Consider the following 26,959-nt stretch of genomic DNA (forward strand, 5'->3'; position numbering starts at 1 on the left):
ACTTGGACAGTTTTCTATAACAATACCTAGACATCTAATTGGTCAATGTGACCTGCACTAATGGGGGGAAGGAGGGAGATTTTATTCTTTAATTATATGAAAACTGTGGGAATTAGGTAGAGTTGGTTTTGCTTTCAATCTGTGCTGATATGATGTACTCAATAAAGCTTTGCATCCAGAGATTGGAACATCATGACAGCGCTTGCTTGGTTGGGTTTGTCAATCGGAACCTTGACATATGCTTTTCAATGTCTCATCATTTCTTCCCTGAAATCTCTCTTGATTATTAAAGGAACCTGAATAAATCAACTCAGAGCTAACAAATCAATCTAGTTACTTTTCCCAAACTACGATGTTTAAGACAAGGTTATCTATGAGGCTACAGGTAGACCTTGACCTACAACCTGTCATTTGGTCATCGTGCAAAGTTACAATAGCCCTGAAAAAAAGTGACTTAAGATCATTTTTCACACTGTTGCAGCACCCCCATGGTTTCATGATCAGAATTCAGATGCTTGGCGACTGACTCATGTTTGTGATGGTTGCAGGGGTCATGTATCACCTATATGACTTTCTGGCAAGCAAAGTCAATGGGGAAGCCAGATTTACTTAACAAACATCCTACTAACTTAACAACGGCACTGATTCACCTGGCAAGAAAGGTTGTATAATGAAGCAAAACTTATTTAACAGAAGTCTCATTTAGCAACATAAATTTTCAGCTCAATTGTGGTTGTAAGTTGAAGACTACTTGTACCTGCTTGACATAGAGATGGGTGCACAGAAAGAAAGTCACTGGATTTGAACTTTCTCTCCCATAGTGTTCCTCCAATGGAGCCAGCTACCCTTAGAAATACATTAAAATATTAATACATGAATTCTTATAACAATAATTAGAAATATTTCTATGCCAAGGGCCTCCAAAGATATTTCTGGGCCTTTGTGCAGCCCCTCCACTACACTGCCTTACTAGAGTTTGGAAGGAATGTTTTTCTAGATTCCTGGAATTGGGGTTTAGGGGCATATGCAGATGAAATCTATTATCTTCATCCATTCTGTTATCTTCAATCAGCTATGTTCACCTACTCAGTTGGGTCCAGAATCAAACAAATGAGAAATGTCCATCATTCAGGAAGCTCAGGAGCACCAAAACAAAGAGCTCTAGTAAGCAGCTATTATTAGGGACCTGATCTTTGTAGGAACCATCTTTCAACTTTCATCTTTCAATCAACTTTCAAGAATTTGAACCATTGTAGCCCCAGGAAACTGAAAATTCACTTTTTATATAAACCGTCTTTAGCTAGAGATGCTAGTTTTGAAAGAAAGAAAAAAAATCATTGAGAAAATTGGTTAAAAAAAAAAGCATTTAAATGTCCTTTTACTACTAGCTGCAATTTTTTTATGGGGCAAAGAAATAGGATGGAATGTATACTGAAGAGATTGTTAGGGAATAGTCTGAGCTGTTTATCCCTGAATTTTTCCTCTTGTATCATTAAGGAGACTTGATTTAGCTCCTGCCCACTTAAAGATAAGCTTGCAGAAATGAAGTTGGCACAAGTGGACTTTTGAGAGGATATAGTAGAATAGCTTATCTCCTCAAATGCCAGTCATGATGGATATAGCCTGACTTGACACATCATGTATAATTATCCCACAAGTGCTTTTTCAAGAGGCAACTGGACTTTCTAGTTTTTCTTTGAAGACATTTCACAACCCATCCAAGAAGCTTCTTCAGGTCTGATTAGATGGTGGGGAATGGAAGGATTTATATTCCTTGCAGACAGCTGTCATTTGCATTCTTTTAGTGTGTCATTAAGGCCACCTGGGCCACCCATTTATCTATGTCGTCAGGGTCACCCGGGTAGTGCAAATGGGTGTGGAGCCTTCATGGAACTTTTGAAAGGACTGTGTTGTAGATTAGAGATACAGTAGGTGATGTCATATTCCTTGCTCTCTGTTAAACAACCACTTCATAAATGCATGGCACAACATAGATGAACAAACCCATAAGGACTAGATTCAGCAGTCCATCTGCATTTAAAAGAAAAAGGCCACTCTTTTGAAATCCACAAAGTTGGACAGAGAGAACCGCTGGATTGAAAGAGGGGTCAAAGAGATCTTCTAAGTCAAAGTTAAGCAGCCCTCTTTCAACCGAGGGGGAGGGATATGACATCATCTATCTCCAGTCTGCAACACACTCATTTCAGCAGTTCCAAAAAGTTCCTGCATTACTATAGGTGACCCTGATGACACAGACAAAGCTCAAGGCGACCTTAATGACTCACTAAAAGAATGCAAATGACCAGCTGTCTGCAAGGAGTATAAATCCTTCCATTCCCCACCATCTAGTCAGAGCTGAAGAAGCTTCTTGGATGAGAAGCAAAATGTCTTCAAAGAAAACCTAGAAAGTCCAGTTGCCTCTTGAACAAAGCATCTTTGGGACAACCATGACCTGGATGACTGAGAATCTCCATAGACATCACATATAATTGTGCTATTTCACTCTGCATAGCCCCAGTTTCACTTATCCAAGGCAGATGGGCCACTTTTGAACAAAGCAGAAGCTGATAATCATTTACCATTTTTATTTGTTAAGTATGTTTAGGTGGAAAATGGATCCCTTTGATTATTCTTAGAATTTTAAAAGATGCAAAAAGTTGGTTCTTTACTGCATTCCAACTTTTCTCTGACATTAACTTTTAAATAATCAAACCTGGAAGACACTGGGGAAGGGTGGGGTGGGAGGAGTATTCATGTTCAAATGCAGGATAGAAAAAAAAGTTCATATCTTTATTTCTGGAGCTGTTAGGTTGCTAGCTTTTCCTAGATTGTAAATAACGTTGTAATTCCAAAGGCTAGACTAATCATTGTGGCAGTATAAAAATAATGCAGACTTCCTTAAAAGCATTGCACTACTTTAATAGGATACCAATATAACCAGTGAAAAACAGGCTTTATATTATAATAGCTTTCCAGGGAAAATACATTATATGGTCTGCAAGCCATAAAGATGTTATGCTTCTAACAGCCCTCTTGTAATAGCTGTGGGCTATTGTATCTTCCCACTATGTTAAATAATAATCTGCAATGCCAAGCCATAAGATGGAGGATAATTGGATAATACTAACAGCATTATAAACAACCCTGGGAAAGTTTCTTCTGTACCAAACCAAAACGAAAACTAACCAAAAAAAAGTGGGGGGAGGAGGGAACTTTATACAGCCAGGAGTCCCAGTCTTTTTTGCTCTAATCACCTGCTTGGTTTCTATGCTAGCCTTAGGAACAAGAGCAACCTTTTAGCTATACAATTTGGGATGAACACCCTTGGAACGGTGTGGGAGTAGGAATGGATTTCCAGAGGAAAAAAAATGCAGACTACAGGAACCAAGAGCACTATTCAGGTGACCCTGAAGACAAAGATAAACCTTCAAGTGCTTCAATGACCCTCTAAAAGGATGCAAATGACCAGCTGTCTGCTAGGAATATAAATCCTTCCATTCCCCACTGTCCTGTCAGAGCTGAAGAAGCTTCTTGGATGAGAAGTGAAATGTCTTCAAAAGAAAAAAAAACAAGGAAGTCCAGTTGTCCCTTGAAAAAAGCAGCTTCTGGGCAACCCTGACCTGGATGCTGGAGAATCGCTACAGATTTTAGGATCAAGAAGACTGTATCCATGACCCTACAAAGTGATATCCCTTTTATTGCACATTTGAAAGGAAGTAGATTGTCTACCATTGATTTTGTTATTTGTTATTTGTTATTTGTTATTTGTTATTTGTTATTTGTTATTTGTTATTTGTTATTTGTTATTTGTTATTTGTTTGTTATTTGTTATTCATTATTTGTTATTTATTCGTTATTCATTATTTGTTATTATTCATTCATTCATTCATTCAAAATATTTAATAGGGAGCCATCTTTCGACCCTCAATCAAAAATTAAAAGTTCTGTAAAAATCATTTAAAAAATCTATAAAACTCAACGAGCTAAAACATTAAAAAAAGAAGAGAAAAATCCAGCAGCAATCATCATCAAACCTCCTCCTTGAATGGGAGAGACAGTAAAGATGTTACTATATCTTCAGAGAAAGATTTTAAAGTCTTTAAACTCCCCTAAAAAGATAGCTAGTAGTATAAATTCCCAGCACTTTTGGTCTCAGAATCTCTCTGTCGGGAGTCGGGACGGCCCATTTTAATTTATTTTAATTTATTATTAATTATTATTATTTACCACCTAGAAAAAGCTTTAGTGCTTTGTATCTATTTACATAGAGTTGAACTGCTTTATTAACCAGGGAGAATATCAACTTGGACAAGACTATCTGCCTCTTGTTCAGGAACGCCTGACCTGAGGGCTAAGACTCTGGTACCAGGTTGCTTAGGAACGTTTTAGGTAAAGAGGAATGTTAGCCATGAGGTAAAAATCTTAGCACACCTTTTAAACATCAGCTGAGATGTCTTACTCTGACTATTGTAGATGTATGATGTTGGTCTTAGTGATTGGTTTATAATGATGTATGCTCCCATGTTATGGCGATGTCTGCTTTCCAAAAATGGAATAAAAGGGGGCCCATTCCAAGCTGGAGTCTGCCCATTTGGACCTTGCTTCTGGGCAACTTTTTTATTTGCAAATAAAAGTTCTATTTTTTTTTCTTCCACATATTTGGTGTGAGTCATTGGACTTGCACACCAGTAAAAGAAACCGAGACAATATCTCCAGAACAGAGAAAAGAATGAAATACTGGAACAAACTGATGTGATGTAAATAGTATAGGAGAAATTAAAAAGCTCTCTCCCTCTCCCTTCCCTCTCCCTCCCCTTCCTCTCCCCCTTCCTCTTCCGCTGCCTTTCCCTCTCTGCCTCCCTCCCTCCCTCTCTTTCCCTTTCCCTCTCCCTTTTCCCCTCGCTCTCCCCTCCCCCTCTCCTGCCTGTCCCCTGCCCCTCCCTCTCCCCCTTCCATTTCCCCTGCCTCTCCCTCTCTGATCCCTCCCTTCCTCTCCCTCTGTCAGGCCTGCAGTTATATTCCTTTTTAGGATCTTTGGCCTGCCACACTTTCTATTATTTTCCTATGCTGTTTCATTAATGTAGTAATTGGGAGGGGAGAATAGAAAGGAGTAGAATTGTGGAATGTGTTTTGTCATTCTTTTCTAGAAGCCCAAGGTCATCTTTTGTCTCCGCACCTCGACACCTGACTGGAACCAGCGGGGTGGAGATGCCAGCGTGGAAGAAGAGGATTGGACCATGTGATGGATTTATGGATGTGGGGATGGATCATGAACTTTCAACTGGGTGGAATCCCAGGAGGTTCTTCAGATTTGGGATTCCACAGCACGATGCCAACATGTCTGTCTTATTAAATTGGAACTTTAAGGACAGTTTTGTCTTGGACTCTGGTTTAATTTTGCATGATATTTGGAACGCTGACACCCTCTCTCTTTCCCCTTCCCTCCCTATCTTTCCCTCTCCCTTTCCCCCTTCCCCACCCTCACACTCCCTCCCATCCCTGCCTCTCTCTCTGCCTCTCCCTCTCTTTCCCTCCCTCCCCTCCCTCTCTCTTTCCCTCTCCCTCTCTTTTCCCTTTCCTTCTCCCTCCCCCTTCACTCTCCCTTTCACTCTTATTCTCACTCTCCTCCCTCTCACTTCCCCCTCTTTGTTTATATATTACTCAGTCCCTTTAAAGATATAGAATTAAAAAGATGTGAGGTTTATTCAAGTTTAAATAAACTAAGGTGACCAACCGTCCTCCTTTAGGGAGGACAGTCCTTCTTTTGTAAGTTCTGTCCTCCCTCGAAAAGTGTCCTCCTACATGTCCTCCTTTTTGATATTTGAAGGCTAATCTGTTGCGCGTTATGTGACGTATTTTATTAAACAGTTTTTAATGGTGTTTTTTTTTTTTACTCCATCGCAAGTATATTGAACAGATATTGAATCTTGTGTTGAATTTTTATCTAAAGAAATGCTAGATATTAAAATAGATGACAATTGTCTCTTTGAAAAAATTAGAAGACTGAATGTATATTTAAATTCTGAAAAATTAATACAATGGGAAAATCAACATGTTGAAATTGATAAAAGATGGGTGGATATTTTCAGCCATTTCAAAAATGAACATATTCCATGTGAACATTTATTTATACTTGTTCAATTTACGTTGTGCTGCCCTGGAACTAATGCAGCAGTTGAAAGAGTTTTTTTCAATTGCCAATGATTTTTCGACAAGTGAGAAATCGAGATTGAATGTTGATACTCTAGCTGCAGCACTTGCCGTAAAATTCAATATGAAGGATATTTCTTGTTCAGATATTTCCAATATATTTTTAGAAGATGATACATTGACAAAAAATATTAATTCAATGGAAAAGTACTCATTTAAATAATAATTAACAGGCATGTAAGCATAATTACAATATAAAATGTTGCAAATGTTTTTATTATGCATATATCATATTTTAGTGTATTATTGTTGCAATGAATAAAATATTTCTTTTATTTACGATATATTTTTTCCAATTTATTTGTCCTCCTTTTCATTGTAAAAAAGTTGGTCACCTTAGCATTTTGGACAATAGAACGTGTTTTGTCCTCCTTTTCATTGTAAAAAAGTTGGTCACCTTAAATAAACAGGCTGTGAGGTGTTAAGGTTTTTATATTTGTCGCCTGCCTAGAGCTGTTTGGTAGTGAGTATCATATGCATTTGAAAAAATAAATGCCAATAGATTTAGGAAAGGAACCTTCTGATGTTCATTTATAAATCACAGGAAACTTTACAGCAATTTTAAAGCAAGAAGGAACAAAATTGCAGTATCACTACTTGCAAGCTAACAGGGAATTTTAAAAAAAAGCTTTGGAGTACTGTGGGCAGAGAAAGGAAAAAGAAAGGGAGCAAGCCTCATCTGCTCTTGGTAGAAACTAAAGGTGCTTACAAGAACAGTGGCCCCCAACCTTTTGGGCACCAGGGACCAGTTCTTTGGAGAGAGATTTTTCTGAAGACGGGAGGGGGTGTGATTTTGGATACTCTCTGCATCCTTTAGATGGGGCTTTGCTTGTTTGCATGGCCCAGTCTCTAGCATGCCACTGCCCGGATACTGGTCCATGAATTAGGGGCTGGGGATCCCTACACTAGAAGAGTCAAAGGCTGAATGGAGCATGAACTTCTAGGACCAAGCAGAGTTCATTGACTTAGTGAACCTTTGCTGGATCAATAGCAAGCCATAAAACAAATAGCAACTGCCAACCAGCAGGGAATATAGCCATTTAGCAACTGAGGACAAAACAGTTGCACAGGGCAGGGACCAAGAGGCATCACAGGTACTGCAGACAATTGAAGGTGGCCCTGCCCCTAGAATGGAATAAAATGCTGGAATAAATTCTTTGCTTTGGTGGATTTAAGAGGGATTAGATTGGAAATTTGAAGTTTTGAATCAAAGCTGGAAAACCCAGACTGGAGGTACTTTTCTGATCTAGGCTTCCTGGTACAGTAAAAAGCACATGCTTAGTCTCAAAAACCTTCTTTTTATTTCAAAGGCTGTGAATTATGTTCATTCACAGCCCTTAATGAGTCTCAAATAGTTGTAAAGAGTCCTACAGTAGGCTGCCAAAGTTTTTTGGGATAAGGCTGATAAGCAGCCACCTTTATCTTCCTTGAAATACTGCCAAAGACTTAATTGGCAATTAGCTTGGCACATGGAGCAAAGAGTCAAAATGGAGCTTCAGAAGGTAAACTGACCAGCATGAACCAAGTTGCTTTCTTCAAAGGCTCACGTGCCTTTGCTCCTCCTTTATGTCCTATGGGAGGAGCCTATCATTTCCAAGCCTTACTCCCAAGTCGTCTCTTCTGTCTTAACTGTTCTTGCCCCCTGCACATGCGTTCACTGGGAACAAGGGGAGCCTGTTCCTCTGCCTCACTGATGTCCGCCTCTGGAGGCTCCATAGGTGGCACATAACTCCCAGATGGCCCTGGCCCCCTCTCTGCCTTTGAGGTAGAGCCCTCGTGCGAGCCTTCCCTAGACTCCAGGACTGGCCCATGTTCTCCCCAACCTCTTTGCTTCCAACTCTGCTGCCAGTTTCCCAGACCGCCGGCAGACCACAACAGGTACATTTGGAAAGTGGTGGGTGTGGAAGGTGATGGTGTCATTCATTCCTACATTCAGGAATGTTGAGTGGTTTGTACTGGAAATGGACCAAGCTGAAAGTATAGATACATTCTTGGCTAATTAAATATATGAGGAACTTGTTATTCTTTTTTCTTCATCTGCTAAAGCATAAATCAAAATTTGACAACAGAAAGGTTTCTAGAAGAGTAGTAGGATTATTTCAAAGTGGGAATTTCCAGTTGGCCAACTGATATCATGATGTCTTGATATGTGATTGTTTTGTTTTTGTTTAGCACAAGGCTGAGTGATCAGGAAGGAAGGTCCTTGAATTAAACTTTTAATTGTCTACAGCTGAGCATATTTTACATACAGACAGATGATCTAACAAAGAGAAGGAGAATGGACTTACCATGGCTGGGCCCAGAAGAACAGAGTATCTTTATCTGACTCTGCTGCATTTCATCTGCATGACATATCTTAATGATTCTGCCAACAAGTGGAAAGCTTAGTTTAAAGCTGGATGATTGTATGAAAGTGAAGTTGCTTTACCAAAGTGAACTGTGCAGGAATGCAAAAAAATTGCAGAGCCTGGAGGAAAAATCATGCCATATTTGATAAGCAATTTCAATACATTATATACTGAGAATTCAGCAATTGCTTCTGAAAGCATAAAGACAGAGAAAAATCCTTCTTTTAAAAATGGATGCTGATATTCAACAAAAGAATATTAACTTTCCAGAATTTTCTTCTTTATACAGATTGGAATATAATATAATATGCTGGTTTAAACATCGTTAAATTGATTGCTTTACTTTTCAGTTGTGAATTACCTAGACTTTCATACAACATAGATGGCTATGGAAATGTTAAGAATTAATGAATGAATGAAAGGAAGGAAGAAAGGAAGAAAGGAAGAAAGGAAGAAAGGAAGAAAGGAAGAAAGGAAGAAAGGAAGAAAGGAAGAAAGGAAGAAAGGAAGAAATCTATGACCTTTCTTTCCTGAAACTGGGACTAAGTTACATTTTTGGATCAAAAATGCAGGCACAAAAAGAACTATATGCTGTGTCTGCAGAAAAATATTGTGTACGTGGAATCTTTCAGAAATACCTTTTTTGATAATAGATTTGTCTGATATGTAAGTTCTTGGTACCATTCTCCTGAATTTTTAGAAATTTATTTAAAAGAAAATAAGGAACCCTAGAAGCAAAACTATATACAACTGATTGTATGCAGTTTTTAATGAAGGCATAACAACATATGGGCCAGTTAACATTTTTATGAGTAAACATGGAATATTTTGACTTTTAAGAAATGAGGCACAATTGTATTAAAGGTGCTTTTTTTAGGAGGCAACTGGACTTTCTTGTTTTGTTTTTTTGTTTTTGTTTTGGAAGAAGTTTTCTTCTTTTTCTTCAGAAGAAACTTCTGGGATGAGAAGCGAAACATCTTCAGAGAAAAACAAGAAAGTCCATTTGCCTCTTGAAAAAGCACCTTTGGGACAACCATGACCTGGATGACTGAGAATCTCCACAGATACAATTGCATGACTTTTGACACAATAGATCTTAGCTTGCACTGGCAGCAAAATAATCATTCCTAGCATTTTAAGGAAAAGCAACTCGCATATTTTTTATTTGTATACCACAGTCCCCATTATTATTATTATGTATTGCTGAAAGATTTCTGCCCTTAATGTCTAACACTTATTTACTTTGAAATAGCCCCATTGCTCAGCTATTGAAAAACCTACACAACTGGCTGGTTAAGGATAAAGAAGAAAAACATAATTAGCCTATACTATGCTATCAACAGCTCAAAACATAACTCGGCAGGTGCAGTATGAGAAATAGCAGGTTGCATGCTGCCTAGCTGTGATTGCTTTGACATCCATGAATATAAATTTACCTACACGTACATTAGAAACAAGATCTATTTCTCACACCAGTTGACTCAGATTGGGGGGAAATGGAGCCAATTCTCAAGAATGACAAAAAAGCAACCTATATCAATAACATCATCAAATGCAGAAATAAGGTTCTACAACCTGCATATGTAATGCTATACCAAAGGTAGAGCAAAAGAGGAGTTGTTATTTCTGATTGTGTCATTAATTCATAAATCTGTCTGTCTGTCTGTCTATCTATCTATCTATCTATCTATCTATCTATCTATCTATCTATCATCTATCTATCTATCTATCATCCATCCATCCATCCATCCATCCATCCAAATGGCTGTGTGTATGTGTGTGTGTGTGTGTGTGTTCCAGCATAACTCTGGAATGCCTTCAGCGATTTCTACCAATCAAACTTGGTACAAAGATGACTTACTCTCTGGAAACAAATACTGTGGGGGGTAAGACACTCCTAACACCCCTCTGGGTGTGTGTTCTGTTAAGATTCAGCCTGTTGTGCCTTAAAATGGCTTCTACTGTACTGCCGTATAATGGCTTCTATTGTACAGCACAATGGAATTGCCATGGTAATGGCTTCACAGTATTCCACAAGGGGGCTCCTTCTGGTGCGGGGAAAAATCTAACATTAGAAATTATGTTTCGTCCGGACATTTCACCCTGATAAATAAATACCTGGGCAATGCCCAGTATCAACTAGTTAGGTATATAAAAGTCTTAGATTTTCTGTTTTTCACACAGTATGAAAAACATGTTGTACATAGTAAGTAATGTTAGTTAATAGACTTCCAAAGATCCAGAAGTTATTTTAATAAGGATTTACTCAAGCAGTACTCTGGGATTGTTTGCTCAAATTTAATGGGGCATCTACATTAGATATCATATCATTATTTCCCCTGTATTTTCTCATCCTGCTATAAAGTACAACCCATGATCAAAAGTCCCACAGATAAGAAGGACTATGGATGATAGGTTTTTCACACTTATGACCATTGCAACATCCCCATGGTCATGTGATCAAAATCCAGACACTTGGCAACTGATGCATATTGATGGCAGTTTTAGTGTCCTGGGATCATGTGATCACATTTTATGACTTTCTTACAAGCAAAGTCAGTGATGAAGTCAAATTCACTTAGGAGCCATATTACTAACTTAACAATTGCAGTGATTCACATTGTGACAAGAAATTCCATAAAATGGGGCGTGAAATTCATTTAACAAATGTTTTACTTAGCAACAGAAATTTCAGGGTTCAATTGTGGTTGTAAGTCAAGGACTACCTGTATGCAATTTTGACTCAATAGTTTATATATGAAGCATCTATCAATGTATTGCATGGGATAAAAGCATCATCATTTGAGCTTGAATTATCCTGCTGCAATGGAAGGGGAATCTAAACTGCAGCAAAGAATAACATAAATAAATATATGCATATTGCAATTTGGTTTTAACATTATATGGGAAGTAGCTCCTGAAATTCCTCCAAATGGGCGATTGGTAGTAGCTCGCCTATGAAGCTTGCTTCCAGAAGTTGGTAGGTGGAAAGTTATTACACAGCATTTTAGATGAAGGGTCTTCAATCTTAGCAACTTTAAGACTTGTGGACTTCAACTCTCAGAGTTCCTTAGCCAGTGACTGAGGAACTCTGGGAGTTAAAGTCCACAAGTCTTAAAGTTGCCAAGGTTGGAGACCCTTGTTTTTAGACTATACTTTGTTTTGCTTCATATGATTTGGTTATATATTTTGCCATAGGTTGAGGTTCTGTGTTAGGATCTCATGGAATGCCTTTTCTGTAATGTATGTGTCTAATAACATATCCACACAGGAGAAAAAGGTAGAACAGATGGCCAGCTCATTGTTCAATAGCTGTCTTTATTGTGGTATGTTGAGGGATTGTATAGGGATGATAAGTGCAAAATGCTCCAAAGGCTTTTTCAGGGAGATATTCTGATTTTTGAGGAACTGGACAAGAATTTAGGCTTCTCTGGCTGGTGCTGATAAGCTGCCTGATATCATAGCACCAATTTGGATTAGTGAAAGAGTACAAATCCTGAGACCATAGTATAGACGGCATGTAGCCTTGAAAAACTTGTAGGCAGGCTTTCCAGAGCTACTTCCTAAGTTGCTACTGATCATAGTTGTAAGTGTGCTACCCCGTTTCCCTGAAAATAAGACCTCCCAGAATAATAAGGCCAATCGGGCTTTTGAGCGCTCGCCTGTAAATAAGCCCTCCCTGAAAATATTTAAATACATGTGCAGCCGGTCCCCATTATTTCTTTTGGTTGCTTGCCACGTAAACAACATGAGGTGAGGAGGAGGTGAAAGGGAGAGGGAACATGCCCCATGTGTCCCACATGCTCTTACCCAACAGCTGCTCCCGCGACCCTAGCCATCACATCCCTTCTGTCATGCTAATGGTCGCCGTAAAAAGAATGGCAGGCCCAGAGACGTGGTTCAAGCCTCACTGCCACAGCTGCGCAGCACAGCAGCAGCCATGAGGTGACCATGCTCGTTGCCTCCTGCACCTCAAAAAGAATAAGCCCCTCCCCCCCAAATAAGGCCAAGCACTTATTTCGGGGGTCAAAAGAAAATAAGACCCTATCTAATTTTCGGAGCAACATGGCATTATAATATTAATTGATCCAAGATCCTTTTGTGCATTTTCTACCTACTTTGCCTTGGAAGATGTTTGTTAGACTTCCTGATTCCTGGCATATTGCTCAATGATCACACTGTTTATCAGCCTGAAAAAGGTACCATCCTACAGGGATGCCTGTTTACAACTGCAAAAACCCAGTTCCAAATCCCCACTTGCTAAGTGACATCGGGCAATTATTGTATAATATCCCAATTCACCTAAAAGAACTGTAGGGCTTATGGTGGGGCATATATAAGATAAAACACACAGGCTAATATTATCTTGGCAATAATCTTTTCTTTCATGTATATAAAAAAATACAGTGAAATGGTAAATAGAAGCACGCTTAAGCCAGTAACAGTGCAAACAGGGCCATATCGATCGTAAAACAATAACTGCTTGAAATGCCAGATGCTACTTCTGTCTAGATACATCTCAACCATGTAAAACCTAACAGTCTCTTTCTTCCTTTGCAGAAAGTGCCAGATCCCTCCCAGGCAAATAGATGTGATTTAAATTTATGTTCTAGAAAAACTTAGTCAAAGATCAACTTAATGCCCATTTAAAATATGCTGTCAAGAACTCAGCAGTGTGCAGCCTAGGAAAACAACCTGGGAAGACAGCTTTGCAAACTTTCTTTCCCGTGAAATTTAAGGATGGAAAGAGAAGAGAGACGGGAGGATTGATTCTACCTTCTTAAGCTCTAGCAAGATTACGATAGCAATAGCAATACCACTTAGACTTATAGACCGCTTCACAGTGCTTCACAGCCCTCTCTAAAAGGTTTACAGAGTCAGCATATTGCCCCCAACAATCCCCATTTTACCAACCTCTGAAGGATGGAAGGCTGAGTCAACACTGAGCTGGCGAGAATTGAACTGCTGCTTGGTAGTTGGTAGAATTAGCTTGCAATATAGCATTCTAGCCACCGTACCACCACAGCTCCAAGATGCATTAGAAATACAGCATTTCAAAGTATCTGGACATTAGGAGGAGCTTTGTTTTTTTGTGTGTTTAAGACCGTTCCATGAGTAGGCTTAGCAATATCATGGGCACTTGAGTTTTACTTGGAATCGTCTTATTTAAGCTACATCCAAAGAATGACACTGCCAAGATTTATGTGTCATTCTACTAAAACTCTTTCAAATGTTTTCTTCTTGTTCTGCCATGTCTTTTTCTTCACAATTTAAAAGAGTTTAGCTTATTCTTAACTAATAACATACTGTGTCTTATAGAACCAACCAATCATTGTTATGCCAAACTAACAAATAATGAGGATGAGCTGCATATCCAACAGAGGTTGCAGGAGAATATAAAGAAGTTGCAATTTATTATTGGTTTTAATAGACTCAGTTTGAAGCTATTTTTGTTGGAATTAAATAGACAACTTTTCCCTTCAGTGTGATGAATCTTTGAGCTGTTAACTCTATCCATCCAAGCAGCCTCTGGGTTTTCCTAATGAAAAACAAACAAACATAGGAACTCTACCAGATTCAGTCCCATAGGAGCCTTACCTTTTTTTGTCAACTTTTGTTCAGAATCTTCCTTATGTGCTCTTTCCTCCTGCTTCCTGAATTGTTCCTCTGTTCTGGTTTTTTAAGGTTTTCCTACTTTGACAGAAGTAAGCTCAGTTTGATCTACTTTGGTTAATATTATTATGAACTGAGTTTTGAGAATTTGAGACACACCCTTCCCCACAGTTCATTGCATATGCATTGAATTCTGTCATGATAATGATGGTTTAGAAATAAATGTGATATGCAATTTTATATGTGAAGTTAGATATTTGTGATCTTTGAGACATTATTCCATAGCATTTTTGCTTTAGATGTTGTGGCTTTAGATAACAAACTTTTACTGAATTCTTCCAAATGATCTCCTGAATTTATGGCTGTTTTCACATAACATGGCCTGCCAACATGTTAACTCCAAGTTAATTTGACCATGATTTCCTCAGCCTAATCTTAGTTTTCACTTATACCGTGCAACAAACTAACAAGGTTAGGTATCCATAAAGCACAGTGGTTCAGTAAGGCGTACAAATGTCATCTACAGGTAGGTCCTTGGTTAGGGCTACACATGATTTATAGTGCAACATTGGTTGGATTGGTAGGATTCACCCAGTCAAAACAGATACCTTGAGAAAGAATAGCCATACCATTTAATAAATTAATAAAGAATAATTTAGTAATAAATAAATTTATTAAGTTTTGTGCACCCAAAGTAATAACAAATTAGAGAAAAACCCTCTAATCCCCATATGGTATTAATACGTATCAAAAATCTGTCAGGAGTGGAACAGAATGTAAACACTGGAAAAAATAATGTGAATGCATAAATGTACTGACATATTGAAGGAATAACCTATAATCTGCTACACTGGTCCAGTACAGGTTAGCATATGTGAACCTGCTTAGCTTGTATTCAGGAAGGTAAGTGAAATTTTCAAGAACAACTTCTCCCTATGCTTGAAGAGAAAACTTTTTGATAAGTGTGTGCCAACTGCTCCAACAGATGTCAGCAAAACTTGGACACTAACTTCACAATTAATACAAAAGCTACCAGTGACGCAAAGAGCCATGAAAAGATACATGCTTGGCATCACAAGACAAGATAGAAAGACCTGCACATGGATTAGAGAACAAATGAAAGTATACAATATCATCAAGGGAATAAAGGAATGGAGATGGAAATGGGCTGGTCACATAGCAAGAAGAACTGATGGCAGGTGGACTAAGGCAGTCGTAGAATGGACCCCACTTGATACAAAGTGCCCACGAAAGAGACCTAAAACAAGATGGATCTACAACATCATCAAGTATTGCAGGCCCAATCAGCAAAAGAAAGCTCAGGGCCATATTGAATGGAAACATGTGGAAGAGGCCTTCCTCCTGCAGTGGATAGACAATGGCTAGAATGATTAAGATGAAATGGTTAAATAAATAACATTTAAATTTCTAAATTTAAGGATTTCTAAAGTTACTTTCATACTCTTTCTGAATGCCTATGTTGCATAAGGACCACACAACTTCTATGAATCTACTTTATTCCAATTTTTATCTTGATAATATAAAAATATTAAGCAACACAATTTGCTATGTTTTAGATGTTGATAACAATAATGGATGCGGTGGCTCAGTGGCTAAGACACTTGTCAATCAAAAAGGTCGGCAGTTCAGTGGTTCGAATCCCTAGTGCCACGTAACGCAGTAAGCTCCCATTACTTGTCCCAGCTTCTGCCAACCTAGCAGTTCAAAAGCACGTAAAAACGCAAGTAGAAAAATAGGGACCACTTTGGTGGGAAGGTAACAGTGTTCCATGCGCCCTCAGCATTTAGTCATGCTGGTCACATGACCGCGAAGACGTCTTCGGACAGCGCTGGCTCTTTGGTTTTGAAACGGAGGTGAGCATTGCCCCCTAGAGTAAGGAATGACTAGCACATATGTGCGAGGGGAACCTTTACCTTTACCAATAATTCCAAGCAATTCCAGTCAGTATGGCCAATGAAGAGAAATGAAGGAGTGTTACTTTAACATACTGCTTAGGTTTCATAGAAACTGTGGGATTTGAAGCTTGAGAGCTTCATAAAATGTTTACTAAAAAGTCAAAAAAAGCTGTGAGAATAGCATAGGACAGCACAGAGTAAACCCATAACATAAAACCTGGAAGACTTATTCAGTAGAAATGCTGGAAAGAGTAGATCCTCTCTCATAACTTTAAATGATATATAAGAAAATTAAAAAAAAAACCTATTTGTTGAAGTTATAATAAAACTTTTGTATTTCTACATGGAACAGTTGTTCTTCTGTGGGTGGGTTTTGACTTCAGAGGATCCTATCCCATTAGATTCACAAATCATATACATCAGATTCAGAAGTGGTATTCAGCAGGTTCTGACTAGTTCTGGAGAACCAGTAGTGGAAATTTTGAGTAGTTCAGAGAACCGGTAAATACCACCTCTGACTGGACCTGTCCGCATCTATTCTCTGCCTCCTGAGTCCCAGGAAATGGGGATTTTGCAGTAACCTCCTGGAGTGGGGAGGGAATGGAGATTTTACAGTATCCTTCCCCTGCTACGTCAACCAAGGCACGCCCACAGAACCGGTAGTAACTTTTTAAAAATCCCACCACTGATATACATATAAACATACAAAGGAAGTCCAACATAGATAGCAGCGATGGAACAAAGGTATACGATGTCAAGTAACAAAGAAATAGGAGCCTGAGTAGACAATTCCTTGTAACACAGCTTTACGGTTACTGTCGCAAAGAGTATTTTTTACAATATATGAATCCACAATGGATTTTAATTAAAAACATCATAAAATATTTACAGCTGTAAATTCTGGTATGTGTTAAATGTGGTCATGCAATACCCAATTCTAATTCTCTCTCTGAATTCCTGGATTGGCATGTGTGTGCTTTTCGTAGTTAATGCCACTAGGTTATGAAATAAGCAATGTGAATTGTTTTTGTTTTTATTCTATTAAATATTCATGCAAATGAGGGTTATTTCTAGGTCCACAAAAACCTAAGGTGTTCCATTTTATTTTTAAGACCATGTTTAGATAACTGAATGCCAGCAACTAGGGAACTCCAAATTTCCTCTTATTTACAATTCAGTGTGAAATTTTGACTTCTTTGCTGAAAGAAGAATGGACTTCATTCACGTTAGCCACAGCTTATAATTTTTTCTGAACATAATTTATACATATAAAATCTAAACTACAAAATATAACATCAGAGTAGAAATGAGTTATTAACTGAAAATAATTGCACACACACATACACATGAGATTGTGTGTGTGTGTGTGTGTGTGCGCGCGCCCGTGTATGTATGTATGTATGTATGTATGTATGTATGTATGTATATGTGTGTGTTGTATTTGTGCTGATAAATAAATAAAGGGAGACTAGCATAGATCTATTTCAAGCTATTTAGCTCTCATCAGCTAGCCATACCCTTACTGGGATTCGAACCAGGGCTGTATTACATATTAGGCAGTTGTATTAGCCACTAAGCCACAGGCTCTCCTCCTTATCAGCTGAGCCAGGGAAATAGGTATGTATTTGTGTTACAACCCCTGGTATGCCCAAATATGGGAGGGAGCTCACTACTCCCCCTTTCTGTCCTTCGGCTCATTACAGAAGACCATCCAGGCAGAAAACCATATTTTTATTTTTAATGTTGCCTTTTTATATTTGTGTTGTATTTGTGATGATAAATAAATAAATCTCCCTTTATTATATATGATTGTTTTCAGTTAATAACTCATTTCTACCCTGATGTTAAATTTTTTAGTTTAAATTTTCTCCCTGTCTTGCTAAACAAGCAAAGAATTGCCAGCATTATGACAAATACAAATTAGATTATCACAGTTGATGCACTGCAACTGTGGCTCAGTAGGCATAATCAAAATGGATAATAAGAATGGAGCTTTATTGCTGATTAGAATCCACAGAACTGTTTTTTTTTATAAGAGTCAGACTGCAGTTCCAGGTCCCAAGAAATATCTAGGTATATCACAGTAGAAACTGTACTTAATTGTTTGCTTTTATGTCTCCTATCCAAGACAGCCACCTTATTTCATTAGTTCCACAGTGTGGTAGATTTCTCTCTGTTGAATGAGGACATAATATTCTACTTTTAAGTGGTTTATGTACATTTAAGGATAGTCCATTGTTTCTTCAGGTGACTCTTGGAATTCGTGATTGCACTGCTGAGGTTTGACAATACAATCTTTTTGAGTTTTCTTAATTGGAAAAGAAGCAAAATAGATATCCTAGGTTGTTTTTATCTATCTATCTATCTATCTATCTATCTATCTATCTATCTATCTATCTATCTATCTATCTATCTATCTATCTATCTACCATCTATCTATCTATCTATCTATCTATCTATCATCTATCTATCTATCATCTATCTATCTATCTATCTATCTATCTATCTATCTATCTATCTATCTATCTATCTATCTATCTATCTATCTATTTGTATGATGCCTATCTCACCATCAGATCACTCTAGGTGGCTTACAACATGGTAAAAAACAATGATAAATATTGACATTAAAATTAACAAAAATGGTTAAGATAGAGTGGAGGTAGATTCTTCTTTCAGCCCATTTAGCAATCTCCAGGGTGGGATGCCCCCATTTTGGAGTCCAATCCACAGAGCCAGATTTTAAGGCTCTTTCAGAAGGTTACACGAGTGGAAGCAGGTATCCTCTTGAGGGGTATGATGCAGGGGTGGGTTCTGCACATGCGCAGAAGCAAAAAAACAAGATGAACCAGTTCAGGGGTGTGGCTGGCCAAATTATTACCTACTTAGCCGAACCGGTCCAAACCGGTAGGAACCCACCTCTGGTGTGCTGTTCCAGAGGGCCTGAGCCATAGCAGAAAGGGCTCTTTTCCTCTGGACCTCACCAGCCAGAATTCAATGACTGATGAGTTCTGTAGCATATCCATTTTGGTGCTTGTGGGGAGGGGGAGGAAATCCCATTGGAGTGGTTCCTTTTAGGCCAACTGAGCAACAATACCTCCATTTTAGTCCTATCTCCTTTGATACATTAATTATGGTAATTTCTCATCAGGAATGGTTAGGAGGCTGGGGGCTAAAATATATGAAGAACGGTTACAGGAATTGAGTATGTCTACCTGAAGAGTATGTCTACCCGAAGAGCAACAAAGATGATTAGGGGACTGGAGACTAAAACATATGAAGAACGGTTGCAGGAACTGGGTATGTTTAGCTTAAGAGAAAGAAGGACTAGGGGAGACATGATAGCAGTGTTCCAATATCTCAGGGGTTGCCACAAAGAAGAGGGAGTCAAACTATTCTCCAAAGCACCTGAGGGTAGAACAAGAAGCAATGGGTGGAAACTAATGAAGTAGAGAAGCAACTTAGAACTGAGGAGAAATTTCCTGACAGTGAGAACAATTAATCAGTGGAACAGCTTGCCTCCAGAAGTTGTGAATGCCCCAACACTGGAAGTCTTTAAGAAGATGTTGGATAGCTATTTGTCTGAAATGGTATAGGGTTTCCTGCCTATGCAGAGGGTTGGACTAGAAGACCTCCAAGGTCCCTTCCAACTCTACTATTGTATTATTGTATAATGAAAAGAAGGACTAGAGGAGAAATGACAGCAGAGTTCCAGGATTTGAGGGGTGTCCTACAAAGATGAGAAGCATGATGCCAAAAAGGCAAGATGAGAAACAATGGATGGAAATTAACCAAGAAGAGAAGCAACCTAGAACTAAGGAGAAATTTCCTAATGTGAGAGCAATCAACCAATGGAACAGTTTACCTTCAGAGGTTGTGGGCACTCCATCACTGAATGCTTTCAAAAAGAAACTGGCAATCTTTTATCTGAAATGATATAGGGTCTCCTGCTTGAATAGGGTTTAGACAGTGACGTGCAGTCAGGGGAGGCAGGGGAGGCGGAGCCTCACCACTCTCGTCATGAAAATAAAAAAGAATTACTCCAGGAAGCCGTGAAAGTGGCTGGGAGAGGCGCACGGCTTGGTTTAGCCTCCCTGGACATCTCAGCAGCAGCCCCAAGTGTGCCGATCTCGCCATTTTTTACATCGGGCGAGCCCAGGATCCTTGCAAGGGGAATGGGACCACGTGTGCAGGAGGCTCCTCAGCTCCAGCCTCAATCAGCGCAGCCGCGGTCCCCTTCATCTTGCCTCAGGAAGGAGGGAAATGGGACCACGTGTGCAGGGGAAGGGGATTGCGGCTCTGCTAATCTGAGGCTGTGCGCTGAGGAGCCGCCTGCACACGTGGTCCCATTCCCCTTGCAAGGATTCCAGGCTCGCCCAATGCAAAAAATGCCTGGGTACCGTGTTTCCCCGAAAATACAACCTGTCCTGCGCTCACTGACCTAGCGTTATCCCGAAAGCACCAAGTTACAGGAGCCGGGGGTGGGGGGAGCGCTCACGTTGCTTGCCGCCTTCAATATACCGCTAGGTTGGGGAGTGGCGTTCTGTCCGGCCAGAGGGGAGAGTTGCCGGGCGGCTGCTCTCTTGTGAACTGGCTCCCGAAGAGCCGGGCACAGCCTCAGGGGCGAAGTAGCCATGAGGTAACTATGCTCACGAGCAGCCGCCCGGAAAATCCCCTCTCTAGCCGGGAAAAGCGCCATTCACTGACCTGAGCAGCCTCCCGGCAAATCCCCTCTCCAGCCGGGAAAAGCGCCATTCACCAAGCCCTTGCGCAGCTCTCCCCGCCGCCCGCCGCTCCGCTCCGTGCATAACTTCCAAACTCCAAAACTTCCAGCATCGCCCGCTCTAGGAGTGCTCTCTATGGTGGGCCGGCTGCTGGAAGACTGTCCGGAAAAATCTCTGTCCAGCAGCCGGCCCACCATAGAGAGCACTCCTAGAGCGGCCGATGCTGGAAGTTTTGGAGTTTGGAAGTTATGCACGGAGCGGAGCGGGGCGGCGGCGGGCAGCAGCAGCCAGCAGCGGTCGCCTGGGACAGCTGCGCAAGGGCTTGGTGAATGGCGCTTTTCCCGGCTGGAGAGGGGATTTGCGGGGCGGCTGCTGAGGTCAGTGAATGGCGCTTTTCCCGGCTGGAGAGGGGATTTGCGGGGCGGCTGCTGAGGTCAGTGAATGGCGCTTTTCCCGGCTGGAGAGGGGATTTGCGGGGCGGCTGCTGAGGTCAGTGAATGGCGCTTTTCCCGGCTGGAGAGGGGATTTGCGGGGCGGCTGCTGAGGTCAGTGAATGGCGCTTTTCCCGGCTGGAGAGGGGATTTGCGGGGCGGCTGCTGAGGTCAGTGAATGGCGCTTTTCCCGGCTGGAGAGGGGATTTGCGGGGCGGCTGCTGAGGTCAGTGAATGGCGCTTTTCCCGGCTGGAGAGGGGATTTGCGGGGCGGCTGCTGAGGTCAGTGAATGGCACTTTTCCCGGCTGGAGAGGGGATTTGCGGGGCGGCTGCTGAGGTCAGTGAATGGTGCTTTTCCCGGCTGGAGAGTTTCCCGGCAACTCTCCCCTCTGGCCGGACAGAACGCCACTCCCCAACCTAGCGGTATACCGAAGGCGGCAAGCAACGTGAGCGCTCCCCCCACCCCCGGCTCCTGTAACTTGGCGCTTTCGGGATAACGCTAGGTCAGTGAGCGCAGGACAGGTTGTATTTTCGGGGAAACACGGTACCCAGGCATTTTTTGCATTGGGCGAGCCCGGGATCCTTGCAAGGGGAATGGGACCACGTGTGCAGGCGGCTCCTCAGTGCACAGCCTCAGATTAGCAGAGCTGCAATCCCCTTCCCCTGCACACGTGGTCCCATTCCCCTCCTTCCTGAGGCAAGATGAAGGGGACCGCGGCTGCGCTGATTGAGGCTGGAGCTGAAGAAATTTCTCCGTTTGGCTGCGCCCCTGCGATCGGAGCAACCACGTGGTTTGATGACGTCACCAGCCTCACCAGTCATAAACGTCACCGCACATCACTGGGTTTAGATTAGAAGACCTCCAAGGTTCCTTCCAACTCTATTATTCTACGTTCTGTATTGATCTCGGAGCTTATAGAAACTTTTAGCGTTATTCAATAATTGTTATGCCAAAATAGTAATAATTTCTCTGTTTAGGTAAGGAAGTATTTCTGAAATGTTACTTACTCGTAAAGGATTGTAATCATAGCAGAGATCCTTATGAAAGTCTATCTGATGTGATTAAGAAACCTAAATAGAATGAAATGTATTTCTTTAGTTCATCTTGTTTTTTTCTTATTTGTGTATTATTTATACTCATTCCATTGACAAAAAGATACTATCACATTCTTGTTGCAGGCTCAGAACCTTTCTTTATCTATTATTAAATTTCTTCTCTACATTAGGTCAATAATATTATCTTTTTAGATATTTGGCCATTAGAAAGGCAATTGGACATTAGAACAAGAATGCTCATGAGAGTCTTTTATGAGTTAATAGACAACACTTGCCCCATTGGGTCATCATTTCAGAAATATTTCCTTAACTGAACAGAGAAACAGAATGAGTGTGGGGGGGAAAGCAGTGGAAGCAAACGTGACTTCTGACTTGGGTTTCCTTAAGGGATGCTTGAAGGGAGCTCAAGAAAATCTCCTTCCATTCCCATCCCCATCCCTCCCTGTCCCTTTTTTCCTTTCCCTTCACTCTACTCCCCAGCAGGCAGGTAAGTGGCTGTTATGATGGTGGGGAGCAAGGGATTGAGGGAATGGCTGGGAAATTGTCATGGAACATTAAAAATCAGGATCACATGACACAGCAACCACAGCAACAGACTGCTGCAACCACAACTCCCCAAATTTCATTCCCACAGGATTCCCAGATTTTGGATGCATTCTGTAAGTTGTTCCCATTTGAGATACCTGGGCTCAAATGTTGCCTTATAATCCCTGTTTTACCCAGGTAAAGGTTATAGAAATGATAGCTTTAATAGTAAAGATTTTCTAGAAAGTGATGCTATCAAGGTGGCTTTTCCATTTGGAATTGCCAAAAACAAATTTTGTATTCTCTTGATCTTTTCATTCATGTATTATGTTTTGATAATTTTATTGAATTATGTTTTGATAATTTTATTGAATTATGTTTTGATGAAAGTTTAATTAGAGTAGTTTTCTATTGAAGAGAAGCATGCAATTAGGGACAGAAACAGTTTTTGTATTCCATTCACTCACAATATCTTGGTTCTCTGTGTTCAGATTTCCATTTATAATGAGTTCCTATTTTATTTAATCATATATAGAAGATGCCACGTATTATTAACAGAAGAAAATTAATCTTTACATTCTGATATCATTGACAAATGCTTCCTTAAAAAATGATATCATTTAGTTTGACCTTGATAAACAGAAGTTGACTTTTCTTTTTTCTTTTTGGTAATGCCTTTGGGGTTTTAATTTATCTTTTTTCATATCAAGAATATAAAACATGCAAATTTGTTATGTAACACTGAATCTGGATGCCCAACATACGGAAAGAGATGTCTGATTTAATCTTTGAAGATGAGAGCATTAAATGAAGCAGAATCTTCTGCTTTCTGTTTACAAAAGTATTGATGAATATGTAATTTCAATTACTCGTTTCTTACCATCAGCATGGGCAAACAAGGAATAAACCATATTTTTAATCTAAAGTAGAAATGGTTATATTTCAAGTTCTCTCTCTTTTTAATTCTAATATAAATTATGAGCAGCTTGTGGTGCTTTAATACTATATAATACATTCTTTTCTATTGTAGGAAGTAATTGTTTACAGTTGTAATTGCTTGAATTTAACAAGCTACCAACTTCTTAAATAAAAGGGAAGGCTTTGGTTTTATTAGTCATGATGTCTGCAGCTGGTCCAATGAAAAACTGTACAAAAGAGATGGTTTGCACCCATCCAAGAAAGGGACTGAGTTACTTGGCATTAAATTCACAGATTTTCTGAATAAACATTTAAACTGAACAGCGGGAACAGAGAATCAATTGATACAGAACATTTCTGTCCCCAGATAATCTAAAATTCATAGGGATATCAGTGCATGTAACATAGATGTTAGTGTGGGTATGATTATCACTCCTGCTGTCAAGCAAAACCAAACATTTAATAGTGAGTGCCATACCATATGTATGAAAAATACAAGTGGCAAGAAAATAGGGTCAGTCAGGCATAACACAGGTTACATAGACAGTAAACATTATTATAACATTTATAACTGTTTTTATACTTTTTTATATTTGTTAATAATGGCTTTATTTATATTTTATTTATATATTTATAATGGTTGTAGATATTTATTGTTGCATACTGCCCAGAGTCACTTGTTTGTGAGATGGGCAGCTGTTTAGGTAGCCTTTGACGTATGACCACAATTGAGCCTAAAATTTATATTGCTAAGTTGTTGTTAAGTGAGTTTTGCACATTTTCTGAGCTTTTTTTGGGCCACAGTTATTAAATGAATTGCTTTAATTGTTCAGTTAGTAACGTGGTTGCTACTTCCCTGTTGACTTTGCCTGTTAGAAAGTCACAAAAGGCGATCACATGACCCTGGAACACTGCAAGCATCATAAATATGAAACAGTTGCAAACATTTGAATTTTGATCATGTCATGCAACAGTTCAGTGGTGGGTTCTTACCGGTTTGGACTGGCTCGGCCGGACCGGTAATGGTTTGGCGGCCTGGGTTGCTGGAACTGCCATGCCCCTGAACCGGTTCTCCCTATGGCATCACCATCTTGTTTTTTGGTTCTCTACATGCGCAGAACAATTTTAACTGCGCTGTGCATGCGTGCACAATGCTAATTAAGTATGCAAAGCGCATGCATGTGCAAACCGGCAGTAGTGTCTGCCAGAACCCACTCCTGCAACAGTTGTGTGAAAAATGATCATAAATCAAATTTTTCACCACTTTTGTAACTTCAGGCAATCACTGAACAAACTGTCATAATTTGAGGACTGTTGTATAAATTAGATAAATAAATAAATTAGTTTCGCCTTTATTCATGTTGCTTGTGCTATCCTATTATATTTAACAGTAAGCAGTATTTCTACCCTTCTGTTTACTAAAACTATAAACATGATCTCTTCTAATTGTCGCATTCAATTCCTGATAATTGTCAATTCTGGAAAAGGTGGCTTGTATGCATAGCTGATAGGCCCAGAACAAAAAAGTCTGAAAGATATAGGATAAGAGTTAGTAAGGAGAAAAAAAAATACTATGACCCCCTCAGATGTGCCTCCATAAGTCCCAGGAGATACTAAAGTGGACAGAAAGAGCAAAGAGCTTAAGGGAGAAATGAAGGAGACAAAAGGAATGAAAGAATGCTTTGCCTCAAATTGATGTATAATAAAGATGTTTAAGTTACAACTTACTCAAAAAATCTGGGTTATTTTTTTTCTAAAGAAAAAAACACAAGTTGATGTCTTGGGGATGACTCATTTCATAGAGTTTTATAATTAATGGGTAATGGAACAAGATTTGTTTTTCAGAGTCAGAAACAATTGCATGCAAAAAAAAAGGTGTATATGTGTATAACTGTAGTCCGAGACGAGTTGGCTTTAGTTTACAAAAGATGTTTTAGTTGAGAAGAAGGGGTTTCAAAAAGTTAAAACAGTAATCATTGTCCCAACCCCCATAAGCTTTGAGTATTTGAATAGAAAGGAGGGATTAAATTGAATCAGTAATAAAACAGCATCTAAAGCTCCAGGGCCTAACTTAGCAGTATGAAATAGCCCTATTAAACCGTAATGTGACTGCACTGGTGCCATCTGCTGATAAAACAAGTTACCTAGTGAGATGGACCTTTCTAGGCCAGGATGATGGAAGATGAATAGAAAGAGATGGATGCTCTCCAGGCTTTCAAAATGAACATGCTATTTTGTCTATAGCTGAGATGGATAGATATTTTGATATACCAAAAAGCTGAGAGCAATTACATGAGTTTAATGGTTAAAGCATTAGAGGAGCAACTTTTGGGATGATTAGATCAAATATACACTAAGACCAGGAGCGGGTTCCGGTTGCTGCTACCGCCGGTTTGCTCAGGGATGCGCTGCGAGCACGCTTGATGCACGCTATGTGCCCATGTGCAGTTCTAAAAGAATGCTTCTGCGCATGCACAGAAGCAAAAAACAAGATGGCAGCTGCCAAGAAAACCTTCGGCGGAACCGGTCTGAACCGGTAGGAACCCACCTCTGACTAAGACCCATTTGGTCTTCCTCTATAGCAGGGTGTCAAACTCAATTTCATTGAGGACCACATCAGGATTGTGTTTGAACCTGTGGGGGGGGGGGCAGGGAGGCATAGCCAGGGGAGCATGGCTAGCTCAACATCACTGGTTTCGGGAGTGTCTGTAGTAGCCTGAAAACTCTGCCAGCAAAAACGAGCTGTTGAACTCTGTTTTTGGCTGCGATGGCTTCCTGCAACCCTCTGCCAGTGAAAATGGAGCTCAGAAAGGCTTGAGGCCCTCCCAATCTCCGTTTTCACTGGCAGAGGCACCATGGGCTGGTCCTTTGCTGTTACCCGGGCAACCCCACAGGCCGGATCTAAACAACCTGTGGGCCGCATTCGGCCCCTGGCCCTTGAGTTTGACACCCCTGATCTATAGTAATGGATCCAATGAAAAATGTTCGTACTTTTTCATGCCACTGGATGGAAGATGATTTTCCACAGTATGAATTTACCAAGTTGCTGAGGTAGAGAAGCCAAGAAAAGGAGACAAGAAGGAAAAGGAAGATAAAAAACACATTGCCTTTCTAGATGGAACAGGGGACAGTACACAAGATATGAAGGAGGGAGGAGCAGTGGCTCCGCCAGAGGGCAGGGGGGAGGAAGCAACATCAAGAACACTCAGGTCACAAA

Source organism: Natrix helvetica (assembly GCF_964273705.1).
Source record: "Natrix helvetica genome assembly, chromosome: 5".
In the NCBI taxonomy this organism is placed as follows: Eukaryota; Metazoa; Chordata; class Lepidosauria; order Squamata; family Natricidae; genus Natrix; species Natrix helvetica.